This window comes from Hemibagrus wyckioides, linkage group LG19, assembly GCF_019097595.1.
Source record: "Hemibagrus wyckioides isolate EC202008001 linkage group LG19, SWU_Hwy_1.0, whole genome shotgun sequence".
NCBI lineage: Eukaryota > Metazoa > Chordata > Actinopteri > Siluriformes > Bagridae > Hemibagrus > Hemibagrus wyckioides.
This window is the reverse complement of record NC_080728.1, coordinates 1,824,819-1,851,925: the sequence shown is the minus strand read 5'-3', so window position 1 is coordinate 1,851,925 and position 27,107 is coordinate 1,824,819. Positions and strand designations below refer to the sequence as shown.

The 27,107-nt window shown below is 38.1% G+C and overlaps 2 protein-coding genes across 11 annotated transcripts in view; one reads left to right on the top strand and one right to left on the bottom strand.

Moving 5' to 3' along the window:
- Positions 1–27,107, bottom strand: part of LOC131370162 (NACHT, LRR and PYD domains-containing protein 12-like) — a 404,348-nt gene that overhangs the window by 117,275 nt on the left and 259,966 nt on the right. The gene's annotated exons all lie outside the window — the stretch shown is intronic.
- Positions 1–27,107, top strand: part of LOC131370166 (NLR family CARD domain-containing protein 3-like) — a 237,541-nt gene that overhangs the window by 159,727 nt on the left and 50,707 nt on the right. The gene's annotated exons all lie outside the window — the stretch shown is intronic.

The window sequence follows — 27,107 nt, the reverse complement described above, 5'->3', positions numbered from 1 at the left end:
TTGACAGTGGCTTGTGAATCAACATGGAGTGATGCACCTACAGTATATTTTCAGAAAATTCAAGTGTCTCAAGTGAACACATTTTGACTCGACCAGACTCAGTGTTTATTTGCAAGCAGTACTGTTAAATTCTTGAAGTTCTTCATAGAATCTTTATAAAATTTGTGCTTTGCTTCGAATCTCATGGTCCAGATATGAATGAATGGTCCAATCTTTCTAATGCGCCTTGAGTAGAGGACCATGAAATGATGGTTTTTGGAAGCAGGTTTTTTGATGGGTACACTTCTTTGAAGAGTTGATGATGCTCAACAATAAGATGCTTTAAATACACTGTCATCCCCTCAGTGATACAGTATGAGAACACAATGTTTATGATATTCAACAACAAGAGCAACAAGTGCCAGTGCAAATCATTCTCTGGTACAAGGTCACCAAATATCAAAGGTATGTTTGTGACTAAACACAGTGTTTGCGATGCATTTAAGCCTATTCCATGTCCTGCACAGTCAAGGATAATATTTGTTGGCTTGTTTGTAGTTAACAAAAAGCCATAGTTAAAAGCATACATCCTGTTTAACAAGCTTTCTTTAGAGAAAGCATGAAATGTTCAATGAGATATTCAAAAAGTAATTTGATCTCATATTGACCAACCCCTTCCAAAATATCATGCATGATGTCAACCTTATTTGCTTGATGCCAAAAAAAGGGGTTAGTTTTGGATCATCTATCAAACTGGCATGATGCTGATCATTCAGTACTGGTGATCTTCAAGTCAAACTTGGGTCATCCTCTGAGAAAACTGACTGAGCTGAAGACTTATCAATTAAGCAAAGTCAACAGAAATACACTATATTGCCAGAAGTATTCGCTCACCCATCCAAATAATCAGAATCAGGTGTTCCAATCACTTCCATGGCCACAGGTGTATAAAATCAAGCACCTAGGCATGCAGACTGTTTTTACAAACATTTGTGAAAGAATGGGTCGCTCTCAGGAGCTCAGTGAATTCCAGCGTGGAACTGTGATAGGATGCCACCTGTGCAACAAATCCAGTCGTGAAATTTCCTCGCTCCTAAATATTCCACAGTCAACTGTCAGCTGTATTATAAGAACGTGGAAGTGTTTGGGAACGACAGCAACTCAGCCACGAAGTGGTAGGCCACGTAAACTGACGGAGCTGGGTCAGCGGATGCTGAGGCGCATAGTGCGAAGAGGTCGCCAACTTTCTGCAGAGTCAATCGCTACAGACCTCCAAACTTCATGGCCTTCAGAACAGTGCGCAGAGAGCTTCATGGAATGGGTTTCCATGGCCGAGCAGCTGCATGCAAGCCATACATCACCAAGTGCAATGCAAAGCGTCGGATGCAGTGGTGTAAAGCACGCCGCCACTGGACTCTAGAGCAGTGGAGACGCGTTCTCTGGAGTGACGAATCGCGCTTCTCCATCTGGCAATCTGATGGACGAGTCTGGGTTTGGCGGTTGCCAGGAGAACGGTACTTGTCTGACTGCATTGTGCCAAGTGTAAAGTTTGGTGGAGGGGGGATTACGGTGTGGGGTTGTTTTTCAGGAGTTGGGCTTGGCCCCTTAGTTCCAGTGAAAGGAACTCTGAATGCTTCAGCATACCAAGACATTTTGGACAATTCCATGCTCCCAACTTTGTGGGAACAGTTTGGAGCTGGCCCCTTCCTCTTCCAACATGACTATGGACCTTGCTTTGTGCACTGGTGCACAAAGACATGGATGACAGAGTCTGGTGTGGATGAACTTGACTGGCCTGCACAGAGTCCTGACCTCAACCCGATAGAACACCTTTGGGATGAATTAGAGCGGAGACTGAGAGCCAGGCCTTCTCGTCCAACATCAGTGTGTGACCTCACAAATGCGCTTCTGGAAGATTGTTCAAAAATTCCCATAAACACACTCCTAAACCTTGTGGACAGCCTTCCCAGAAGAGTTGAAGCTGTTATAGCTGCAAAGGGTGAACCGACATCATATTGAAGCCTATGGATTAGAAATGGGATGTCACTTAAGTTCATATGCGAGTCAAGGCAGGTGAGCGAAAATACTTTTGGCAATATAGTGTAATTAGCACTAAATAATTCCAAGAACTCAAGAATGCTATACCTAAGTTATCACCAGTAATTTGAGCAAGTGTGCCACATACAGGTTGTTCAGCAAATGGAAAAGCAACCCCAACAGTCTCTTTTTAAGGGATTTAGTATTTCATCAATCCCATATTTCCTAATATTTTGTGCATGAAACAAACCAAATGGATGTTCATGAGCGCAGAATTCACCTTTGGAACAAGATTTCTGAGAATAAAGTAAAGGCAACCAACTTTATGAAAACCTTTTTTGGACCCAAGAGGATTTGCACATTTATTTATTATAGGATAGATCGAGTGTTTTCACAGTCAGTTACATTTCTCTCAGATTGGAGGTTTCTGAGCGCTGAGTCCAGAGCTGACCAACTTTTCACTCACAGGTGAATCACACCTGATACTGAAGGAAATAAAATAAAACATAATGAACTCACACAAGTGGAAATGATCAAACATGTCCTCAAACCTTTCACTGAACCTTCTCATTCTCATAAATGCTGAAAGTACAAACACCAGTTAGACAATATGATTAAAGGGACACTGCAGACAACATCTAAAACTGAACAATCGATACATCTGTTGTAAACATCCTCAGGGCCGTTTCTTCCTTTATGTGGTGTGTTAGCTTAGGGGCCCTGGACCACCAGGAGACACCATGAGTTTACTATCATTTGGTGATATATCTGGTGTGTAAAAACACAAAAAAGAAAAAAAAAGAGAAAACCCAAAACAGCAGTAAAACTATTTATATTAATCAATCATTTTTAATTTGTTCACTTTCTTGCTTCCACATATTGGTCATTAAAAAGAGTGAAATTAGTGGTTAACTACAGATAACTAGCTATTATCTAGAGTAGGGTTGCCCCCTGTCCTGTATAATATGGGATTGTCTCATATTAAAATAAAACACTGTCTCTTATTGAGTTAATAGGGGATGTGATTTGTCTTGTGTTCTCATACACATTATTTCATACATAAAATTCACAGTGGTGAGAAACATAATGGTGAATAAAATTAAACCAGTTTCACAAGAAATATTGTGTACACATGCTGCATCAGCTCGCATTTCAACATCTCAATGTAGTTTTATGAATTAAATCTAAATGTTTAAATCGTCACATATTGTATTCACTGTGTATTTAACTTAAAACTGTATGGTATGAGATCTCTGATTCACTCAGTCACATGTTCACGTCCCCACATGAACTGTGAATGATCTAGTGACATATTAGCACTGGGCCAGCAACTTAAGCAGTAGCAATTTAGCGGTAGCTCTCACATTAAACTTTACAGAACATAACACTGATACTCAAACAATGATTCAACATCACAGAAGAGGATAACGACAGTCAGTACATACACACCATAATTCCAAAGGTGTATGATGTGTGTAATGAAAAGTAGTGAACTAGCGATCACTCAGCAAAACCAAACCCCTCGTACTTCATCTGGATTTAATGGAGGTTGGAAAACCAGCTTTGGTGCATTTCCATCACCTACTGGAGTGGAGCATTGATGTAAAAGAAAAATAAATATAACAATAATTAAAAAAAACTAAATTCTAATCAGACCTGTTTTCTTAAGATACTCTAATAATTCTTTGGTTATGGTTAAATAACTTTAACTTTTTTACTCCTACAGTCTAAACTACCTCTATGAGTGTAACATCCGGGTCCCCCACACCACGTGGGGCTTGAAACCAGATCTCCATTGGAAACACGTGCACCCACACGCCATGGAAATCAGACCTATGCACAGGATTAAACAAGGCACTGCTTTATTCACAGGGGTAAGATGAGACTAAAACAAAACGGAAAACAAAACTAAACATGATAAACAAAACACAAACAACCCGTAATACGGACTGGGCTGGCAAAGGACAGGTACTCAAGGGCTTACATATATAGTGCAGCACATCAAGGGAAATGGGGAAACAGGTGACAAGGCGGAAAGGCAGAACAATAGGAAGGGCGTGGCACAAAGTACAAAGGAAAACAAACAGTAAAGCAAATTCACTTATTATCATTATGGGGGACTTTAATAAAGCTAACCTCACCCGTGAACTTCCAATATACAGACAGCACATTCCATGCACAACCAGAGACAGTAATACACTGTACCACTGTTACACCACTGTAAAGCACGCATATTGTGCTGTCCCACGTGCAGGTTTAGGACTTTCTGATCACTGCATGGATCATCTCCTTCAAACTTACAGACAGAAATTTAAAAAAGCTAAGTCTGTTTTAACAGATTTAACAAGATGGACCAATGTAGCAGAGTGGGAACTTACAAGCCTGCTTCGATTGCACTGATTGGGATGTTTTTGAAGCTTCAGATACAGATGTAGATGAGCTCACAAATACTGTAACATCATACATCAGCTTCTGTGAGGATATGTGCATCCCTACCAGGACATTCCTATCCTTCAGCAACAGCAAACCATGGTTCTCAGGAAAACTCAAGCAGCTTTGTCATGCCAAACAGGATGCATACAGAAGTGGGGACAAAATCTTGTACAATCAGGCCAGAAACACACTGAATAAGGACATCAGAGTGGCTAAAAGAAAGTACTCTGAAAAGCTGAAAAAACAGTTTTCCGCTAATGATCCAACTAATAAAATTATGCAAGGATAATGTTTGTGGACTTCAGCTTGGCCTTCAACACCATCAACCCTGATCTTCTCTAGACCACACTGATGCAGATTTCTGTGCCCACCCCTATCTGTCAGTGGATTACCAGCTTCCTGATAGACAGACAAACAGCAAGTGAGGTTGGGGAAGCTTACATCTGGTTCCCTCACCATTAGCACTGGCGGTCCCCAGGGATGTGTGTTATCACCACTACTCTTTTTGCTGTATACGAACGACTGCACTGCTACAGACCCTTTGTTAAGCTCCTTAAGTTTGCAGATGACACCATGGTCATCGGCCTCATCAGCGACGGTGACAAGTCTGCGTATAGACGGTAAATTGAACAGTTGACTGTCTGGCGCAGTGTCAACAACCTCGAGCTGAACACGCTCAAAACAGTAGAGATGGTAGTGGACTTCAGGAGGAACTCTCCAGCATCACCACAACTAACCATCATGGACAGTTCTGTGGCTACTATGGAGTCATTCAGATTCCTGGGCTCTACTATCTCCCTGGACCTGAGGTGGGAAACATGCATTGGCTCATCATCAATCATTGAATCTGTCCTATGTACATCTATTACTTTTTGGTTCAGCTCAGCCACCAAATCAGATATAAGAAGACTACAACGGATAGTCAGGACTGCTGAGAGGATTATTGGTGCCCACCTGCCCACTCTTCAAGAACATTACACATCCTGAATAAGGAAACATGCAGGTAGAATCACTCTGAACCCCACACACCCGGCCCACCCCCCTCTTTGAACTTTTACCCTCCAGACGGCGCTACAGAGCAGTAAACATCCAGACATCCAGACAGAAGAACAGCTTATTCCCTCAAGCCATTCATTTCCTGAACAATTAATCTGTCTGCTATCTCCCCCAGTGCAATACAAATCTATATATACATGCATGTATATAGGCACAAATGCAATACTATACATAAGTATCCATAAGTACCCTATTTATATTTCCATCCTACTTATATCTGTACTTCTATATTTTTCAATATTATAATTTATGTCTGTGTATTCTCCAGCGCCAAAAAAAAAATCCTTGTATGTGTGAGCATACTTGGCAATAAAGCACATTCTTATTCTGATTCTGATTCTAATTCTAAAGCAGGCTCTCCTGATTCAACTGCCAGCACCCCCTCCAGTGGTCTGGCAGGGAACTGTCCCAGTGATTCCTGACATTAGGTGTGTTTACATGGACACTTGTAATCCGATTGTAACAGGACTAGAAGCACAATCAGATTAAAAAAGTGTCATGTAAACACGTCAATCGGATGGAATTTGCCACATCCGATTAAAATTTCAATCGGATGGTAAGGGGTGGTTTAAACCATTTTTAGTCCTATCGAGAGGACATGTAAACACTTAATCAGATGGAATATGTTCCTGGAAATTCTGCGCATGTGCAATGACCTATGACGTACGGATGTTTTCGTGGACTTTGCGCATGTCAAAAGATCTAATCTGATTCTAATCATGTCATGTGAACGCGCATAACAATCCGATTAATTACGCGTTCATGTAAACGCTGCGATCAGATTCGTCAATCTGATTGAATTCAGTCCGATCTGATTAAAAAGTGTCCATGTAAACACACCTAATGAGCTCCACAGGTCTGCAGAGACCTGTACTGTGTTTACCAATTTCAAAAAATGATTGATTTAATGCTGTGTGGCTAAAACAGAGTCGAGATATTATCATGTCATTCCTTCTTTTGCCACAAAACTGTCTCAACATATCCTACTTCTTTATTTATTTCCTGTGTCTTAACTGTAATTCTTCTGCTTTTGCACTACTAGATACAAATTGCATACAGTCATTAATTAATACAGGAAGTTTATTACACTTATGGACTCTACCCATTTTCTTAACCATTCCTATAAATCAATTCTCTCCACCTTTTCTCCTATAATACCACAAAATTCTTTCCAATAATTTTAGCCTGTCATCTGTTATATTTAATAAAATCAAATACAAATGTTTTGCACGGTTTCTTTCTCTTATCTTATTCTTCTGTCTATCATGGGACAGCTTTTTTCTTATACTTTCCTATATATTTTTTCTTCTGCAGTATTAATAACTCCACATACGTATTTTATCATTAAGTTCCTTAATGTCTCCATTTTCTTCACTTAACGCAAGCAATTTTTCCTTAAAAAACATTCCAATCTGCTGTTTTGAACTTCTACCTAGATACATATTCCTATTTGCTAAAGCTACTTCAACCCCTAATTTGCATTAGTAATCACTTCTCATTGGATTATTATTCAATACTCTCCAATCACTAATTGTAGCTAGTTTTTGAGACATAATAGTTAGATCTAATACTGATTTTTTTTTCCTGTTGCCAAATCCATTCCTGTGTCATCATTAACACATACTAAGTTCTCCAAATCTGGAAACTCTTCCAGAACTTTCCCATTTTGGTCTGTACATCTACTTCCCCATAATATGCTGTGAGCATTAAAATCTCCACTCCATATAATCCTACTTATCCCTGTCTCTCCAATTTTACTTAACATTTTATTAATTAAATTCTCACAGATTATAAAAATGAACTACTCTTATTTTCTGTTTCCCAATCCACACCACTACCACTAGTGCTTCTTTTTTTTTTAAGACTCTTGAACACAAATATGTGGTTTATATTCTATTATATTCATCTAGACATTTTTATGTGCCTCTCCACAATAACAACACTTTGGATTTAGTGTTTCCACATGTTCACCTCCATATCCTGCACAGAGTTGTTTACCTTCACAAACCACAGCTACATGCACAAATTTCAGACATCTGTAACATCTAACTAGAGGAGGGATATAGGGATGGACTTTATAACTAACAAACCCAAGGAAGACTCTGTTAGGGAGTTTTTCCTCATCACACTGAATTATGACTGAAAGACTGTACATTTTCACATTATTTCTAACACATTTCAGTTTTTTAACATTTGATGCCCCACACTGTAAAAAAAAATCCTAATTTTACAGAAAATAACTAATTTTTTTTTACAATAGTTTCCCGTTATTTAAAATTATGTTCAAAAACCAGTAAAATGACCATTATCTTTAATTAACAAATTGACTGAAATTTTATGGATTATACCATTAATGAAAAATTACAGTAATTCTCTTTTTTTTACAAAAAAATACTGTATTATTTTAACTGTATTTTTTTCTGTTATCTTAAATTACATAGTAATTTACGTAAAATTACAATAATAAATTGTAATTAAACAGGTAGCTTATTATATTAAATGTTTATGCCCATAATAACATTTTAACATTTCCCGCCTTCATTTTACAATAAAACTCATTTGTATGTGTATGTGTTGTATGTGTATTTCTACATTCAAACTCTGTAATTCTAAAAAGAAATTTACTTAACTTTTGTCATTACACCAACGCATGTTTTTTTTAAAGACTGCAGTGATCTCCAGACTGACACTTCCAGGCATGTTGTTCCTCTGGCCACACCTATTTAGTGATGTCACAATAACTAAATGCATATACACACTAATGAATCTGACAAAAGTAAAATAGGCATAGGTAATGCCAGAGAAAACAGTGCATTGTAATAGTCCAGAATGTAGTCAAGCAAGAATAAGAAACTGATTAACTGAGATTAGAGCAAATTCTTTATTTCCTTATTAGAATACAGTACAACACAAATGATAGAAACAATTGTTGTTTTTTTCAAAACTTTAATAGAAAATGGTAAATTGCAAAATAAAAAGTTTTTATATCAAAACCATGATAGAAAGCAAACAAAACAAAACATCAAAACAAAAAAAAATGGTCTCATTGTCCATAACATGTACAATACATGCCACACAGGGACTTGAGAAGGCTTTTGAGGGATACTCTCTTCAGAAATCTTTCAAACAGGTATCTATAAGGAGTACAAGAAAGAAGACAATGATTCTTCAAATATATTTTGAAAATGAATTTTTGAAATGTGATTTCTTGCCTCCACATAAACTGGAGTTATTTTCAAGTATTTTTCACCATTTTATCAATTTCAATATATGATTTAATAGTGGTTATGCCTGAAAGTGTTCCACTCACAGTACGATGATTCTATACTCAACCAATCTTGAGTTTTCTCCATGTCCTCCAATTTCTCTAATTTCTTTTTAGTCACTCCATGTAGATGAACATTAATTGTAACTGGCCCAACAGTAACAATATGTAGTGGACAACTGAAATAATTGCCTTCACCTGGTCTTTATATAAACTTCCACACACATCAGTAATTCAATTTTCACAGTTCAATCAGAATTCTATTTCAGGCTCTAAAATGCCAAGCAAAACTCCAGTACCACTGAGTTTGAGACAACCACTTGAATGGCAGTCATTCAAACCCCTCTACATTTGCAGAAAAATGAATACAGTGAGGGAAAAAATTATTTGACCCCCTGCTGATTTTGTATGTTTGCCCACTGACAAAAAAATGATCAGTCTGTAATTTTAATGGTAGGTTTATCTGAACAGTGAGAGACAGAATAACAAAAAAATCTCAAGGAATTTGGGCCCACTCCTCTTTGCAGATCCTCTCCAAGTCATTAAGGTTTTGTGGCTGACCCTTCAGCTCCCTCCACAGATTTTCTATGGGACTAAGGTCTGGAGACTGGCTAGGCCACTACAGGACCTTAATGTGCTTCTTTTTGAACCACTCCTTTGTTGCCTTGGCTGTGTGTTTTGGGTCATTGTCAGGCTGGAATATCCATCCACGACCCATTTTCAATGCTCTGGCTGAGGGAAGGAGGTTCTCACTCAAGATTTGACGGTACATAGCTCCGTCCATCGTCCCTTTGATGCGGTGCGGTTGTCCTGTCCCCTTAGCAGAAAAACACCCCCAAAGCATAATGTTTCCACCTCCATGTTTGAAGGTGGGGATGGTCTTCTTGGAGTCATAGGCAGCATTCCTCCTCCTCCAAACACGGTGAGTTGAGTTGATGCCAAAGAGCTGGATTGTGATCTCATTTGACCACAACACTTTCACCCAGTTCTCCTCTGAATCATTCAGATGTTCACTGGTAAACTTCAGATGGTCCTGTACATGTGCTTTCTTTATCAGGGGGACCTTGCAGGCGCTACTGGATTTCAGTCTTTCACGTCGTAGTGTGTTACCAATTGTTTTCTTGGTGACTGTGGTCCCAGCTGCCTTGAGATCATCGACAAAATCCTCCAGTGTAATTCTGGGCTGATTCCTCGCCGTTCTCATGATCATTGAAACTCCATGAGGTGAGATCTTGCATGGAGCCCCAGACCAAGGAAGATCGACAGTCCTTGTGTTTCTTCCATTTGGGAATAATCGCACCAACTGTTGTCACCTTCTCACCAAGCTGCTTGGTGATGGTCTTGTAGCTCATTCCAGCCTTGTGTAGGTCTACAATCTTGTCCCTCACATCCATGGACATCTCTTTGGTCTTGTCCATGATGGAGAGTTTGGAATCTGATTGATTGCTTCCTTCTGTGGACGGTGTTTTTCATACAGTTAAGGAGCTGAGATTAAGAGCACTCCCCGAGAGTGCTCCTACTGTAATCTCAGCTCCTTACCTGTATAAAAGACACCTGGGAGCCAGAAATATTTCTGATTGATAGGGGATCAAATACTTATTTCACTCAATAAAATGCAAATCAATGTAGAACTTTTCTGAAATGTGTTTTTCTGGATTTTTTTGTTATTCTGTCTCTCACTGTTCAAATACACCGACCATTAAAATTACAGACTGATCATTTCTTTGTCAGTGGGCAAACGTACAAAATCAGCAGGGGATCAAATCATTTTTTCCCTCACTGTATGTCTTTTCTATGTTCCCAACAATCAGTCTTCTTTTTTATGCTGTAATACTGTAGAAAAAAGCTATCAATACAACAAATTGACACCTTTCAAAAAAAGAACAAGAATTCAAATCTGTTCCCATTGCACCTAAAACTAACACAGGAGCTGATTTTGGACTGAACTTACCATTTATTCTCTCCATTCAAAATCAGCAATCTTGGAAATTAAGCTCAGAACTCTTGGGTTCACAGCATATTGGCATTTCTTTTCTTTTCGTGAGAACTTGGTGCCTTGATCTGGATTAATTTTGAAGATGCATCTGTTGGAAGAAGAATTTTCAAGACATTTAACCAATAACTAATACTGACACATTAAAAAGCCAGGATTATTTTATCTGAGGCCCAATTTGAAAATGTGGTAGAACTGCCAACTTTCAGCTACAAGGTAAGTTGCTTTGAATATATTTTTGAATAAAACACATGCACCACTGATCTGAAATTTGTATACATTTATCTGCAGAATGTAATATTTCAAAGTCCCCTTGAAGAAAGCTATAAACAGCAAGGGTGAAGCAGAAGGCAGAGGATCATCTTGTTTGGGCCAAAACAACTTTAAAATGACAACAGGCTAGCCATAAGGAAGACCCACAGTGATGATGCTCACAAGCCATTTTGCTGCAACAAAATACATTTAATGTTTTTTGGATGTAGCTTTAAGGAATAACTGTCTTGGAGCTTAAGAAGTGAATACATTATACCCTTATAAACAGAATTGCTGCATAATTCCTTATCAGAAACAATTTATGACTTCTGACTTCACATTATCATGACTTCAAGAAGAAATACTGAAATAAATAAACAATTAAATATCCTGTTTTGTGACTCTAGTTCAGGGATGTCCAATCTTATCCAGAAAGGGCCGGTATGGGTGCAGGTTTTCATTCCAACCAAGCAGAAGCTACACCTGGTTCCAACTGGCTAATCAGTAGATCTTGGCTTTCAGTAGAGTCAGGTGTGGCTTCTGCTCAGTTGGAATGAAAACCTGCACCTACACCGGCCCTTTGCGGATAAGATTGGACACCCCTGCTCTAGTTAATCACTGAAAAGGGAGTAAATTAAAAATATAAATCATGAAAATGTGTGAAAATGAATAGCTTTGTATGAGGAAGCAAATACTGTTCATAACTTAAAAACAATCTACATTATTCAAATTATCCAAATGTAAAAATAAGACTGAAGTTAAATTTGAAATTAATCAGAAAAATTACATTGCTGCCTGGGCCAAAGCCAAAAATTCAAACTGTGGACACACTTGTCCCTTTTGCACATTTTTTGGATAATCATTAATTAATTAAATTTAATTAAAGTAACAAAGTTTGGTCAAAAATATTCAGTATGGCACATCTCACGTGTAATGCCTAATGAATGCATACACACCTCTGTAAGAATTCCATTGTAGCTGCTATTTCAACCGGATAGTCAATGTTATGCACGTAGTAGGAGCAGAACATCATCTGAAATGCACTGTTGAAGCTAGAGAGCCGATCATTAATTATGACCTGGTCCACAGCTACCATGAACACCCTGGCAGTGAGTGGGCTGTTTCCTGTGAACAATGTAAGCAGCGTATAAATGAAGTAAATACAGTAAATATCATGCTTCATGTGTATGGAGCCAATGAGATTAAAGTAAGCCAGGAGCAGTGTTACATACACTTTTTAGTTGGCTTCATTTTTTAAATAGTGCTAATACTGAAAATTAAAACAAGACAGAAAAATATATTTGTTACCTGACTACTTCAGCACCCAGCCTATTGGTATTAAAGTGTATAGTACACTCCTCCTGGCCCATCACGTATAAACAAATGAAGTATAATTAAGTTGTTCAACCAATTGAAAAAAATAAATAAATAATGGCACAACTTACCACAAACCACAATGCAGGGTGTCCATGGTAGTTTTGTGGTATCAACATCAGCTGCAATGGCAGTGTCATCAACAATTTGAAACAACTTGTCTTGCTGTTCGTTGAAATGGGCTAGAAGCATCAGAACAGCCGCACAATTTACATCACCTCCTTCCAGAGTTTGGCTCAGAATTGTGCCTTCTCTGCTGGATGGCACAGTTTTAACAAACTGAAAGTATCGCAGGATTCTTCGAAACTTAGTTGCAGTGGACTCAGTAAAACTGTTATCAATCTGAATGCCTGTTAGTTCTCTGAAATGAATCCTCATTCCAGCTTCCTGGAAGATGAAAGGTCATTCCTTTAAGATCTCTTCCATCTGCTTTAGTCCTGACAATATGTCTTTCCTCTGTGATGGAAATGTCTCCAACATCAATTTTTCCATTTTCTTCAGATCTTTATCTTTGTTGTTAAACATCTTTATTAGCTCTTCTTGTTTTTGATATTGCAATTGTGTGGTTTCACCAGCTAGAAACACTGGATTAGAATGAACACATCCATATTCATCTTTGCGCCCTTTCTTTACACTGTCAGGGCTTCTACTTTCAGAAGTCCTTTTCTTGGCAGGAGGAGCTTGGAGTCTTCTGTAGTTATCTATCCGAGACATTAATTGTTTGATAAGAGAGTCATACCCAGTGCCAACAACTTGGCCCTCAATCTCATCTCTGAAGGATTTTGGATATTGAATTACCATCTTTCTTGCTATTTCAGCAATGTGCCTCTTTCCTGGTTTCTTGCACACAAAGAGTATTTCAGCAACTACAATCCTTATAACCTCCCTTCTCTCTGCTGCAGATGGCCTCTGCTTAGTATCTAATAACTTTCTTGTACCTGAGGGCATCTTACTCCAGGGTATGTCAAATATGTAATGCCAGCTATTATTTCCAAAGCCTACAGCTGAGGACCCACTTTCTGAAGTAGAGAATGAGGATGAACCTAGAACAATGGGTGGGGCTGGACTTATGAGTGAGGCTGGACTTGGCACAATGGGTGAGGCTAGATTTCTCAAAGCTGAGCTTCCTGTGGCAGTGACTGTCAGAATGGAAGGACCACTGGTGCTGGAATCATCTATGTCACTAATAAATGAATCTTCACTAGTGCTTGATTCAATTATACTAGTAGCTACTGAGGAGGAATCATCTGCCACTGTCATCACTGAGGATTAATATAAACAACACAAAGTAACACTCATGTCAGTCTATATAATTCACATATACAGTAAAAAAAAGTATTTCAAAATAGTTGGAAATACTAACACACTTAGATTAAGATAAAACACAATTATAATTTCATGTCTTGAACAAATCCCGTTAAACATTCAAAGTGCTGATTGCTGTCTTTATGATGTGCTCAAAGACAAACAATTATAACTTTTAGCTTTTAGTTTTAGCTTGCACATTACACAAGCATGGAGTGACAGATGACATCTTGAGACTAATACAGAAAACCAAACAGTTCAAAAGGGTCCACATATCTTGCTTGCCACTGTAATTTGGAATGTCTTGCAAGTCAATCTTTTTGCAATCATACCTATCATATTTTGACTTTTTTTGCTTTACAGGAACAGTCATGTTACTCAACTAGATGGGTTCATGTAGAACAAGTAAAAGACATGATTTCATGTATTAAGCCTCTAAAATATGCTATCATGCTGCTTTGAACTTTATACCTCAAATGAATCTGAAACTATATCAGCTACTCAAGGCTATTATTTTACTTACATTTGATGCAAGCCATAACTTTTCTTATTTCAATTGGCTTCAAAATTCCGACAAAGTCATCTGCCTCCAAAAACTTCAGGTCCTCAGCTGAACAGACACCAAGGCTTTTAATCGCCTCCACCACTTGCTGTATGACATCTTCTTGGCTAAATACGTGACTTAGGGATGAGGTTAGGTCGATCACCCATTTATCCATGACTGCAAGGGGGAGATAAAGTAAAGTCATTGTTTAGTGAATATCATACTGTACATTTACACATTACTCAACAATTACCATGTGATACATTTGTTAATACACACCCATCTGCATACGTTCTATACTGAAATTCAACGTCTACCCAAAATAACAGTGAACTTCAACCCATTTATTGATCAACACTGTGCTTAAGTGATATGACTTTATGTCCATTCAGACTGTACAGAGGCAATGGGTAGAAATCCAGACAGTCTTCTGCATTTATACAGTGCATATCCCCATCTGCATTTTTGACTTCATAAAGTCCATATTCTGCCAAATACAATGAAGTGAACGGTGTCACCAGAAAGCACACCTCTTTGTCATGTTTGATCAAAATAAGCTCAATTTGACCAAACTTGATTGAGTCATCAGATTCCCATTTTAGGCAGATAAAAGATCCCTTTTTGTAAAGGGTGCCCTTAAAGTTTACTTCAGTGGACACAGAATCTGATTCTGTAATCATGTGGGCTTCAACTGCATTGCGCACTGCATCACTATACAGGTGAGCATGCTAGAGAGTTGAGTTTTTTGACCTCAGTACTGGTGCAAAAAAAAGAGTTCAAGCTGATGGTGGTTTGGAGTAGTTGGTGCTGGTTTGCAAGAGACTGGCACACATTCTTAAAGTTTTGTATCCTCCTCACACACCTCTTGAAGTATGAATGTTTACTCTCAAACCTCATTGTCCATAGCCGTATTAGGGGGCCAAATTTGAGGATCAATGATGCATAATGGAGAAGATAGTGGTGCTTGGGTTTTAAATGATCAGAAGAAAACAGTGCTTTCCTTGTTTCTAGATATTCAACCACAACAATGTTCAGGTAAGCAATCTGGGCAGTGGTGATTGTGGGAGCACACACCAGTTCCACAAGTTCTTTCAAAGTGATCACTAGTTGCCACACTGGCTCATGAGGATCAACTTTGTCGCCAATGATGACAGGCAGAAGTCTAAGGAGACACCAGTTCTCAGCTGCCTGGCCACCTATAGTACTGCCTTTTTCATTCACCGGACAGGGACATGAGTTAGAATCTGAGTCCTTGTAGGCTAACTGTGTTATTTGCCTATTCAGCTGAGTGTATGTGAACCAATGCTTGATCTTTATAAAATAGCGCAGGTAAATCGCTAAGTCAAACAAGTCATGACCTATGCATGGAGGAAGACCTGGCTGACATACATGGAAATAATTCAGAGAGTTAAAGACTGAATCACAATATATTCCTTTGATATCATCCACATCACTTTGCTTCAATAACTGCACTGCTTCATTGTAGGTATCAACTGTGCGTACAGTAAAGCTCTGACTCACATTGTCTATTTGGTCTTTTTACCTCACAGTACCTACAGAAGTACTTTGAGGTGCTGAAATTCTGTGTGTAGCCACCAATGCAGTGTGACCCCAAGTTGTCACCTACAATAGATATTATTGTTGCTCGAACCACATGACCACAAGACCACAATACCATGTTCTTTAAGCTGTCTCAGGTCTGACAACATTCTAGAAAACACTTTGTCCTGACCAAAGGATTTAAAGTATTTCTCTTTGCACAACAGCACTAACTGCATATTGTCAATACTGGAACGATGGAATGGCTCAAAGTCAGCAAGTGTAAAGTATACTCCAATAATCTTATGTTTCTTCCTTGCTGACCCAGGTGGGTTGACAACTTCAAAAGCATCCTGATACATGATCAGTTTTAGAATTACATCACCAGTTTGCAAAAATAGCTCACTGGATTTGAAGAGTGAGCCATCGCAAATCTCTCTGAAGATGCCATCAGAAACTAGACGATTTTGAGGCTTAACACACTCTTGCCATACCACAGGATCTTTTAGAATAGCTCTTAAGGCGTCAGGAAGAGGTATGTATTGTGCATAACATATACAGCCTTACATATACATAATACAGCCTTCTCTTATAATTAGTGGACAGATGAGAGCTACATGCAGCATGCAAATCACTTTCCTGAAGACTCTGAAAAACTGAATCAATCTCTGTATCAGACATGTTAGCATTCACTCTAAGTGTCTCTTTAATCTTGTCTTTTGTATACTGATGACAAATGTCATTCAAGCCATTTATCTCTTCAGCAATCATTTGAATAGTCGATGATGGAACAAGATATTTTGCCTGGAGTTGCATGTAAAACATGCACAGATTTCTCATGTACAAAGACCTAATATCAATGTCTTCTGTAACCTGAGGCTGATTTTCACTTTTGTGCATTTCAGTTTCATTGGTTTCAATTTGAGAAGACACAGATGGCTCAGAGAATGTGACTGAAAGATTTGCATCAGTTTGGTGTCTATGTCTTCTTGAAAAATGGGATGTAAATGATGACTTGACATTAAACACCTTGCTACAATTGCTGAATGGGCAATGAACTAACTCATGCTTACTCAAATGTACCTTGAGGTGTGCAAGAAGCTCACTCAGAGTTATGCATTGCTGCTTACAATTAACATCATTACATACAAATGACATTTGTGTGTCATCCAACTGTGAAACAGGGCTGTTGTGGGAACGATAGACATGAGCTTTTAAAGCAGTGTACTTTGTGAATTTTTGTTTGCACTCTGAAAAGCAACATGGAAATAAACTATTTGTCTCATGTCTATGCAGAATCTGATAATTAACATAGCTTTTTATACTTTTCAGGGACATACCACATGAGCGGCATGTAAACTTTTGCATAACATATGCCATTATAGCCCGCTCACATGTTCAGCCTAAGTTTGCACGCATGAGATGTAACATACCAACGTCTGTGACGTCAAAGTGTGGAAGTAGCTTCCTCAACTGTCGGAAAAATGGAGGAGTTTAATATCCTCACCTGCAGGGGAAAAGAGAGAAAAAACCGCATATGTAATTGTCCTCAGTTAAAATAATAAATTATGAGGCACGACAAGAAATAACTAATTATTATGTAAATTCATCATCCTCACCTATAGGAAAAAAAAACGTTTACTCTCAACTACTCACCTGACACACATGGCCAAAATATGCTGGTTACTTAGCGTGCTGACATTAAATGTACGACGCCACGGCCAATAAGTTCCAGTATTAAATGTATAGTAAAACGATATATTTTTTACGTTCGTCTCCACTTGTGAAAATCCCGAATAATGTGGAACGAGTAGAAACACCTAGCTTGTCAAAGGTAAAGCTGTGGTCACGCTCTTGATCATGCGCCATGTGCATGTTTTGGCCTGAAAACATGGGGGAAGGAAGGGGGAGTCAATGTTTATTGACTTCGAATAATGCTGAAAATAAAATGTTGACAGTGGGTGAACATTAATAAATTACAATGCAAAGTATGTCGTTTAAAGTGTATTTATATAGCTCTTTGAGGCACCTGAGGATATTTTGTTACCTGGTGTGTATTGCTTTGAGAAAGCAGCCATTTGTGTTGTGTTTTATATGCATTTATTTTTCATTTATTTATTTAATAATAATAATAATAATAATAATAATAATAATAATATTATTATTATTATTATTATTATTATTATTATTATTTAATCATATCAGTCATAATTAGGCATTTATGTAATTTATTATTTAATTATTTGTTATTTGCATTGTTTTTATATTTATTTCTGTTTTATTATTTTCCTTTTTTTATTGGTATAATATGATTGTGTGTTTTGTATTAGACAACTCTAGTTGTTCTTGTGTTGTTCATCTGATTTATCTGATGTGGTGAATTGATTTGATCTAACACTTTAAACAACAATGGATCCAAATTTACTTTTTACAGAGAAAATTGAATAGACATGAGAAAAGCACACATCTTTACACATTCCCCAAGAAAAGCACCTACACATTTTTACAAACACACTAGTGTTAACATTAAGATATGACCATCTTAAAGTATGGTATCTGGTATCTGATCTCTGATAACAATGTGAATTTGTTAAGTATTTATACATAATATGGCCATTCAAATGCTTGAGAAAGTGCATGAAAGAGAAACATACAGTGTCTTTGCTTAAATCAATAACTAATCCACATTACAGTGTATCTAGTTACTTTATACAGTGAAAAGTTTCATTTCAGTTTACAAATTCCCATAGGCTACTAATGGGCTAACCAGTGAAATCAACACCTTCAAGACCAGTCGTTCTCAATTTCAGACCCATGTTCTGCACATGTTGTATGACTCTTATCTGACACATTCAGTTCAGTTTATTCAGAAAATATTAAAATATTCCTCATTATTGGGAGATACAAGGTTCTGTACTAAACATTGGAGAAAGCATAACGTCAAATTGGATTGTGTGCCTTGATAAGCAATTACATTACAACCTTGACATAATTGAATTTCAAAATTCAGTTGTGCGATGGTCAGTCACTGTTTATGGATACCATATGAATGAGAAGTGCCATTAACTGAATCCCACCTGTTGGAAAAAATCTGTGCCTTCTCTTAAGAGATTTTTTTTTCAGTGTAAACTCTAAAAATAGTTCAATCAAAAACTACTGTTTAGTGTAAAACAAGTAGCATTAGTTATGCTTTTTGGCAGGCTTGCCTAGCCACTGTCAATCAGGTGTGTTAAATAAAGGAGACATGCCAAATGTGCAGAGCAGGTGGTCCCCAGAACTGGAACTGAGAACCATTGCCTTAGAGTACTCATGTGGTACTCATATGGAATTATGGGGACAGACAACAGATAACACACAACACAGTAAAGAGGAAAACACCACAGTTTTGTGCACTTATTTAACAAACCCAATAACTGAACTGAGTGGCTTCCCTGGACCAGGATTACTGACCACTGTTGTAACGAAAAAATGAAGGATTTGTTAAACTAAAAGAATTAAACATTTATCCTTTCAAAACAAGGCATTTGTTCTATAGTTGTAACGTCACCACGCTATTGGCTGTCCTTACTTCGAACATGATTGGTTTATCTTATTGTCATACAGGAATCTGGCCAATGACATTCGAGCATGCCTTTTCCTGGAGAACTTTTAAAATACGACGGTTGGAGTCAGAGTCTGCTGCATTTGCATTTTGAGCGATTCGTGGCTTTCAGGATGTCAATGGAGAAAGAAAAAAGGAATATGGACAGATACTCTATCAGCGGATATACCGTAACCTGCAGAAGGAAATTTACCTTTTTATTTCATATATTATTTGTCTGCTACACTTACTGCTACACCAAGATGTGTTAAAGAGGGCACATATACCAGCTAATGTTAGTGTGTTGCTAGTATGGGTTAATACTGTCAGCTATGTTTTAGATGAAACGAACTCATAAAAAGTAAAGGAGCTTTTAATTTAATTTAACTTCACACCGCACAGACGATCGCCAACAAAAACTAACAAATTAAAAGAATTAAAAGAGTCTGTGGTTGAAGCCGTGGTTGCTGTGACTATTTGAATGTATGCAGACTGTTTAAATACCAATTCTATTTGAACCAGAAAATTTATTGGTTGATTCATGGATCAAACTCCAGTTGTGAATTTTGCCGTTAAGCACCTTGTTAGAGAACAGCAAGTTATGCAGAAAGTACTGAAACACTGAACAGTTGGACATGTGCATTCAGAAGGGTAGAGAAGGTCAGATTAAGTTCATCTTTAAAAGTTATAGTGCATTTTAGGTGCATCCAAAAGCCCAATATCCTTAACTTTGTGTGTGTATGTATGTGTATAACTGACTTTATGAATGAAGTTCATTCACACTGTAGGGTTTTTTATTTTCCCCAAGGCCAAAGCTTTTCATTTAATGTGCAATGTCTGTTTTTGTTTCTCCAGATATGTTTTGGAAACTGATGCTTATGTTAAATCATAAATTATTGAACAATAAATTGCTAAATTTATGAAATTCTGTTATTTTGATTTCAATTGTTTTATTGTTCATGTTACACATTATATTGAAAAAAAAACAGTCTACTGAAAATTACAGCAAAAGTAGTTATACATACCATCACAGCAGTGAAAAATCTCAACTGTAGTTAATTTAGTGAATTGAATTTAACAACTAATGCTTCATTTACTGTCACATGTATGTATGTATAGCAGTACAAGTTAGCAGTTGCTCTTGTAATTTCACTCACATACCTAAACATTGCTACTGTAAATTTACAGAGATGGCTGTAAGCATGTAAAGTGATTTTACAGGATATATAGTGCTATATGTTTACAGCAAACTTGTAATTATTGATTTACAGTGCTCTTGTAAATTTACAGAAATGGCTGTTAAAAAACTAATGATTTTACAGCATATATATACAGTAGTGTGCTGTATTTTTTATTTTCGTAATTATTGATTTACAGTGCTCTTGTAAATTAACAATCTTGCTGGCAACCAAAGATGCCAGTAAGTTACTGTAAATTGTACAGTAAATTTTTTACAGTGTGTGTAGTTGTAACTTGCTTCTTGTAACAGATACTATATTGGTTATAATCATAATGGTGTCCAATGTGATGTGAAAGAGGTGGGTAGGCAGGTAAAGGGTGAACAGACAAGCAGGTGCAAGCAGGACAGGCAAACTCGCATCAAAGTTTTCCTCAAGTTCCTCAAAATACCAAAAGGATTAAAAAGAAAACCTCCTGGATATAATGCTATTCAATATAATAATGGCAAATTAATGAGAGATAGATTAAGTAAAATAGAAACTGAAGTAGTGCAAAACTGTTTGGTTACCAACATGTTCCATTCTCTCTTTAAGTTCATGGAAGACCCCATACTGAATCATCAGGCAACCTGGACAAATGTCAAAAAATTCTCAAGAAAAAACTCTGGTTACACTAATTTTTTTATAATATTTTAGCTTTTTAAAAACTATCAACCCAAGCATCTAATCTATTTTTTGGGTGAATTAACCCTTTAAGAGACAATGTAATATTTATCCACACATTTTATCAGAGCTACACAGTCCCCAGAAGTCAGTAGAATATTGTGGAAAATACAAAATTAATAGAAAAAACAAGCTAATAAACAGCAAACATCACCAATTGTTCCTTTCTCCACTCGTTTCAGAGGTGAAATCATGATTTCATGAGACTTGGAGAACTGCCATTATTAGTTTTTCAATTCATCCTGGGGGCTTTGAAGAACTGTTTGTGAAAAATTCTTGAAGATCTTGTATCAAGATTTCTTGTATCTTGTACATGCATCAGTTTTGTATTTCTTAAGTATGTTTTAGCTGAAAATGTTTCACAGATATCCTAAAGCTTATATTTTATGATATTTTTTTTAATCGGTACAGTGAATAATAAATGTTAAATAAATTTCATGTTCATTGGTACTGTAATTTTTAAACTGAATTTGTCTTTAAAAATAAAACTGTTTAATTTACAATTTTGAGCATGTCTTGACATTTTATTGAAGATGTTGATTCTTAATAATAAAAGAAAAAATTATCAAAATTAGTGTTTCTCTGCAAAATATTTAATGCTGTCACTTTATTGAAGGTAGTGGTTCATAATAAAGGAAACATCTGTAAATTTACAGTGTTTTTCTGTAAAATATTTAATGGTGTAAATTTATTGAAGGTAGGGGTTCATAATAAATGAAACATCTGTAAAATTACAGTGTTTTTCTGTAAAATATTTAATAAAAATGTATGTAAAATTATTGTTTTTGCACTTTATTTGAATGAACGTATTTTACTTTAATTTTACGGTTTTTGTTTGGAAGCCGCTGCTGCCAGTGATTTGACCGTTTTTTTACGAGATTTTTTTTTTTTTTTTTTTTTACAGCACACATCATTTTTATATCCTCAATTGTTACAATTGTTCTACAACTACAAACTATAACAAACAACGTATTAAATTTGAATTAGATTCATCTGAACAGCTAAGATCTTTAATTTATTCTATAATTAACTACTGTAATGAAAGCAGTCCGCAGTCCAGTATGATTTTCTCTCAAACTCTGTGTTGTATCTCCCTGTGTGTGTGTGTGTGTGTGTGTGTGCAAAATAAAAAACTTAAAAACAGCAGTAATAAGATCATAATTATTGTTATTATTATAAAAATATAATTAAAAATGAGGGCAGCATAGTGGCTTAGTGGTTAGCACTGTTACCTCACAGCAGGTCCTGTCAAATCCTGGGTTTGAACAGGCACACACTATGTGTGGAGTTTGCATGTTCTCCCTTTACCTACTTGGGTTTACTCCGGGTACTCCAGTTTCCTCCCACAGTCCAAAAACATGTACATTAGGTTGACTGGTGATTCTAAATTGCCCATAGGACTGTGTGTGGTTGTCTGTCTATATGTGTGGCCCTTTGATAGACTGGTGACCTGTCCAGGGTGTACTCCCTGTGACCCTAATTAGGAATAAAGTGGGTATAGAAAATGGATGGATGGATAAATAAAAATGTTTCCTCTAATGAGTAAGGTTTTTCAGCCATTTTACCTAACAAATAAAACCTAAAAATAAAGAATAGCTTTTTTTTAGCATTACAACAAACATGGTTCTATGTATCTAGTGGAATTGCTAAATATTTACCAAATATAAAACAAATGCTGCATCATTTATTAATATTGATAATAATAAATCAGTTCCTTAAGAAAATTATTTCAAGATACTAAGAATTTCAGTGTCAGTGTTTTTCTTCTCAAATATAATCACCTGCTTCCAGATGTTTAATAGCTGCCCTTCTGTCTTATTAGTTATTTGTTCAAGCAGTTTTTAATTATTAATCCATGTTTCTATATCCATCCTGTATGACTTTAAGGTCAAAACATCAGTTTTCAGTTTCTCTCTTTCTAACACTGTAACAGTAGAACAGTTATATTCAGATTTACTTACATTGCTTTTCTGGATGCTGCAATCACAGGCATCATCTTCAGAACAGTTTGTTATCTTATCTGTACTGAAATATTTACTCAGGTCAAATTCTTCCAGCTCCTGTGCTGATGTCAGTAACACAAACACCAGAGCAGACCACTGAAGGAGAGGTCACTGTTTTCCAGATTTCAGGTAGTGCTGGATTTCCTCCACTAGAGAATTATCACCCAGTTCATTCAGACAGTAGAACAGATTGATGGATTTCTCTGTAGGAAGATCTTCACTGATCTTAATGTACTTACATGTTTCCTCTGTGTTCTGGGAGCTACTTCCTGTCTGTGTTACTAAAGCATGTGAGAGTTTCTGATTGGACTCCAGTGAGAGACCCAGAAGAAAGCGAAGGAAAAGATACAGATGTCCAGTCTGACTTTCTAAAGTCTGATCTATAGCACTCTTGTGTACAGCTGATACTATTTATTTCCTTCATCTGCCATGAATACAGATACCAATAAAGAACACTTCTTCATAAAGGTCAGGTGCACATACAGAGCTGCGAGATGCTCCTGAATGGTCAGATGAACAAAGCAGTACACTTTACTCTGGTGAAGCCCAAACTCCTCTCTGAAGATCTGTGTACACACACCTGAGTACACTGCTGCTTCTCTCACATCAATGCCACACTCTCTCAGGTCTTCCTCATAGAAGATCAGGTTCCCTTTCTTCAGCTGCTGAAAAGCCAGTTGTCCCAGTTTAAGAAGCATTTCTTCATCACTCTCCTGCTTCTTGGAGAATTTTTCTCTTATGATGTTTGTCTGAATGATGAGGAAGTGTGTGTACATTTGAGTCAGAGTCTTGGGGATCTCTCCACTCTCTGCTTCACCCAACATTCTCTCTAGAACAGTGGCTGAAATCCAGCAGAAGACTGGGATGTGGCACATGATGTAGAGGCTTCTTAATGACTTCAGGTGTGTGATGATGTTATTGGCCAGGCTCTGGTCACTGATTCTCTTCCTGAAGTACTCCTCCTTCTGTGGGTCACTGAACCCTCGTACCTCTGTGACTCGATGCACACACTCAGAGGGGATTTGATCAGCTGCTGCTGGTCGGGAGGTGATCCAGATGAGAGCAGAGGGAAGCAGATTCCCTTTGATCAGGTTTATCAGCAGCTCCTGCACTGATGCTGATTCAGTTACATCACACACTTTCACTGTGTTCTGGAAATCTAGAGGAAAACGACACTCATCCAATCCGTCAAAAATGAACAGAACCTTTTCCAAACTGGACATTTCTGTTTCTTTAGTTTCCTTAAAACAGACATGAGCTCCATCAGACTCTGGCTTCTTGTTCTACTCTTATGTTTATTTCTATTTGCACTACCTCAATGGCTGCTGTTGTATTTTTGCACAATATTTTTTTTTTACATCATTTCATTTTATCTTATTTTATTTCACTTGCATTCCATCACATGTTCTTTTCTTTCTTTTTCGGTGCTAAGTGTCCTGTGTTCTTTTGTGTTGTCTTTCTTGTATTTATTGTCTTTTGCACTGTCTTGTCTATGCTCTGTTTGCACCTAGCTGCACACTGTGCACTTTGTGGCTAAGACAAACGTCTGTCCTAGCTCTGTGGTGGTGTTTTTGTGTGTTGAACTCTTTGTTGTTGTATGTTTCTGTAGCACCAGGTCCTGGAGAAACATTGTTTCATTTCACTATGTACTGTGTCAGCTATATGTGGTTGAAATGACAATAAAGCTTCTTGAATCTTGATTTCTATAATCTAATGACTCTGTAGTTAATAACAGCAGAGAGGTTTATAATACCAGTGTGTCAGTGTCTGTCATGTTGGTTTGGATCTTACCCTGTAACTGATAATTTTTTCTGTCTCCTGCCTTCTGTAGAATACTGAACAAAAATTGCAGTTGATCATTGTCATCACTTCAATTAATTCTTGTTATTCTAGGTTTGTTTCTATGTGTCTTTTAGGGATGTGACTGAATTTATCACTCTGAATGAACAGGTAATGTGTTCTAAACAGATACAAATACAGATACAGTTTAAGAAATCTTGTCAGAAAGGTTCACAGGTATAAAATCGCCAGTATAATACTACAGCCTGGATGTGACACCAGTCCATCACACATACAGTGAGGGAAAAAATGATTTGATCCCCTGCTGATTTTGTACGTTTGCCCAGTGACAAAGAAATGATCAGTCTGTAATTTTAATGGTAGGTTTATCTGAACAGTGAGAGACAGAATAACAACAAAAAAATCCAGAAAAATGCATTTCAGAAAAGTTCTACATTGATTTGCATTTTAATGAGTGAAATAAGTATTTGGTCCCCTATCAATCAGAAAGATTTCTGGCTCCCAGGTGTCTTTTATACAGGTAATGAGCTGAGATTACAGTAGGAGCACTCTCGGGGAGTGCTCTTAATCTCAGCTTGTTAACTGTATGAAAGACACCTGTCCACAGAAGGAAGCAATCAGATTCCAAACTCTCCATCATGGCCAAGACCAATGAGCTGTTCATGGATGTCAGGGACAAGATTGTAGACCTACACATGGCTAGAATGAGCTACAAGACCATCACCAAGCAGCTTGGTGAGAAGGTGACAACAGTTGGTGCGATTATTCCCAAATGGAAGAAACACAAAAGGACTGTCAATCTTCCTCGGTCTCGGGGTCCATGCAAGATCTCACCCCATGGGTGAGCACCAATGAGGCGGCAAAAGGCCTTCCAAAAACGGCTAGCAAACTGGGGACCCCGATCCGATACCAAGTCTAAAGGGAAGCCGTGTGTTTGAATGACATGCTGAAGGAGGAGTTCTGCCGTCTCCTTAGCTGAAGGAAGTTTAGGCAGAGGGATAAATTTGCCTGCCTTAGAGAACCGATCCACCACCACTAGTATTACACTCATTCCCTGGGAACGTGGCAGGCCAGTGATGAAGTCTAAGGAGAGGTGTGACCAGGGGCGAGCTGGAATGGGTAGGGGGTGAAGCAGGCCCTGTGGACGAGTCTGGGGTTCCTTGCTTTGAGCACATGTCTGGCAGGCAGCCACGAAGGCCCGAACGTCTTGATCCATGGAGGGCCACCAGAATCTGCGGTGCAAAAACTCTAAGGTTCTCACAACGCCTGGGTGCCCAGCGAAAGGTGAGGCGTGGCCCCAGGCAAGAACCTGTGGTCGGACCGGGGTCACGACAGAGTCTATCGGGTGGGCCCCCCCCCGGATCAGGCTCCTGTCGGAGTGCCTGGTGAATCACCTCCTCCAAACCCCAACGTAGAGGTGCCACAATCCGAGACGGTGGAATTATGGGTTGGGGTTTTGGGTTCTCTGCCGGGGCATCCCACTGGCGGGAGAGAGCGTCCGGTTTGGCGTTCTTCGAGTCAGGTTTGAATGAGAGGGTAAAATCAAACCGGGTAAAGAATAGGGACCACTTGGCCTGCTGGATGTAGGTCAGGTTCTTGTGGTCTGTCTGAATGAGGAACGGGTGCTTGGCCCCCTCCAGCCAATGCCTCCACTCCTCTAAAGCCAGCTTGACAGCTAAGAGCTCGCGATCCCCTACATCATAGTTCCTCTCTGGTGCCGTCAGTCTGTGAGAGAAATATGCACAGGGGTGCAATTCTTTCTTAGGACCGGACCTTTGGGAGAGGACAGCCCCTACTCCTAAGTCTGAAGCGTCAACCTCCACTATGAATTGGACCTCTGGGTCCGGCATGCGCAGCACTGGGGCTGAGATCAATCTCTTTCAAGGCCTCGAAGGCCTCTTGTGCCTGGACGGACCATGTGAACCTGCCCTGAGACTTCCTGGTCAGGGCAGACAGCGGGCTGGCTAAGGAGCTAAAATTGCGCACAAAGCGCCGAAAGAAATTAGCAAAGCCCAAGAAGCGTTGTACCGCACGGACTGAGGAAGG